The sequence below is a fragment of the Dipodomys spectabilis genome, unplaced genomic scaffold, assembly GCF_019054845.1.
Source record: "Dipodomys spectabilis isolate Male_0828 unplaced genomic scaffold, ASM1905484v1 ptg000579l, whole genome shotgun sequence".
Classification (NCBI taxonomy): domain Eukaryota; kingdom Metazoa; phylum Chordata; class Mammalia; order Rodentia; family Heteromyidae; genus Dipodomys; species Dipodomys spectabilis.
In genome coordinates this window covers 267,796-270,130 of record NW_024871256.1, presented here as the reverse complement: position 1 = coordinate 270,130, position 2,335 = coordinate 267,796, and the positions used below count along the sequence as shown (strand labels likewise).

The 2,335-nt window shown below is 35.6% G+C and overlaps 1 pseudogene; it reads left to right on the top strand.

Annotated features, from left to right (window-relative positions):
- Window positions 1-331: 331 nt before the first annotated feature.
- Window positions 332-444, top strand: LOC122100493 (annotated as a pseudogene).
- The last annotated feature ends 1,891 nt before the right edge of the window (window positions 445-2,335 follow it).

Genomic DNA, 2,335 nt, shown 5'->3' with positions numbered 1-2,335 from the left:
ACAGTCCCAGTTTTGGCATATATAAGCAAATATCCAAAAGTAAATATATTTAAAACATTAAAACTTTTAGCAAACCTTAACACTTGCTGCAGTGTTCATAATGACAGGTCCTTTGCATAGAATAATTGATTTCCTCCTCCTACACATCTCTTGAACAACAAATATCTGGATTTATTTTGTTTTTGACATGTAAATCTTGACTTTATTCTTAAATGTGTACTTATCTAAGAAGTACATGGTTCTCAAATTTCACAACAATTCTTTTAAACTTACTTTTTTTTTATTTGTCTAGTTTAAAAAATCAATTACAATTTATATATAAAAATATTCTGTGCTCAATTCAGCATCACATATACTAACATTGGAATGATACAGAGAAGATTAGCATGGCCCCTGCCCAAGGATGACAGGCAAATTCCTGAAGCATTCCATCGCCCAATTTGTTAGGAAATGGAAAGACTTGGAAAAAAAATTATTAAGTGAAGTAAGCCAAGTCCAAAGAAACATAGGTCCCATGGTTTCTCTAATTTTCAATAACTAATATATGTCTGGGATAAGCAGAAAAGGTCAAAAGTTATGTGTATATGACCAGATAAGTTTATGTTAAGGGTCGGGCGCTGGTGGCTCACGGCTGTAATCCTAGCTACTCAGGAGGCTGAGATCTGAGGATCGTGGTTCAAAGCCAGCCCGGGCAGGAGAGACCATGAGACTCCTATCTAAAATAAACCACCAGGAAAGCAGAAGTGGCACTGTAGCTCAAGTGGTAGAGCGCTAGCGTTGAGCTGAAGAGCTGAGGATCAGCGCCCAGGCCCAGAGTTCAAGCCCCACGACCGACCAAAACAAACAAAAAAAAGCTAAAAAAAAAAAAAAAAAGATTATGTTAAGGGAAATGAACCCCAAGTTAGGGACACAAGTGGTTTTTTTTTTCTTGATATCGTTTCTCACGTACTTATAACGTGCAGTGTGTTGTTTTTGTTTTTGTTTCTTTATATGTTCCTCCCCCATGCTATAACACCTGTTTTCACTGTATTGGAAGTTTGTGCGCCTTCTTCTTGTATATATTTTCCTCTAATTTTCTGAGGGGAAGGAAAAAAACAAAATCCTTAAATAGGGATACAGGTTGACCCATTGTAACAATGAGATGCACAAGACACTATGTTGTAAAGTGAACTTTACAATTGTGGTGGGGAAAGGGAGGAGGTTAATGGACTTGTGGAGGTGGAGGGAAGGGATGGTAGGGAAACAATAAAGGAGGAGGTAACAATACTTGTTAGGAAATGTACTCATTACATTGCTCATGTAAGTGTTACCCCTCTGTACAGTATTTTTGCAATAAGAAAGTAAAAAATGTTCTGAGATGGAAGAGTTTATTTCCTTTATTTTACTCATATAATATCGTTAGCAAAGAAATTCATGAAAAACTCCGATATGAAGGTATTTTGAATAAATATGTGTGTGAATGCACGCATGTGCTCAAGCATTTGCATGTGGGTTGTCGTGCTCAGAGTTTGCAATCAGGGCTTCAAGGTCTTGATAGGCCTTTTCTCTCTAGATTGGTGAGCTACTAAATGAACTATATCTCCATTCTTGGCCCTTTGCAGGTTCATTAAAATTTTTGAAAAATAATCTCATGAATTTATTTTGCCCTGATTTGCTTCCAACTTTTATCCACAGATCTCAGGCTCCTGAGTAGATATCCCAAGTAGTTAGGATTATAGGTATGACAAACCAGCAAAGGCTTTCAAAATAACGTTAAAAGTAGAAGAAAATTTACTTCAAAGGGGCATGTTTTAGCATCTCCAATTTTAAAGCATTTTGGAGTTATTATTTATGATTTTTTATTTTTGGATACTTATAAGACAGTAGGTGATTATATTGAAAAGTTTTAGTACTTTTTAAAAAGGATACTGGAATTGTGGGACAGAAGAAATTTGCCTCTCTTTGGACCTCAATGTATAAGCTCAGTTCTGTTCATGATAACCCAATGTCACCGACACAATCTGTGCTGAAGACAAATGTGACAGAAAACAATCACCATGGGCAATATTTAGTATGCTATTATTTCTTGAACAATATGAATATTGAATTGAGAGTGTCATAGAATGGAGAGATTTATCTACCTTTTGTGTATTGCTGGAAGAGTTTCGGAAACTTTGACTCATTTCCTTCCTCACTGTGTGTGTCTTTAGGCCATGCACTTACTGCCTTTAATTACAATTTTTCCCAACACTAAAATGGTAATAACATTAGCATTATAGCAAATGTTATATTAACAATTAAGGGAATAAAACTTGTGAAATACTTAACATAAACTTCTAGGAATGAGCTTTGAGTT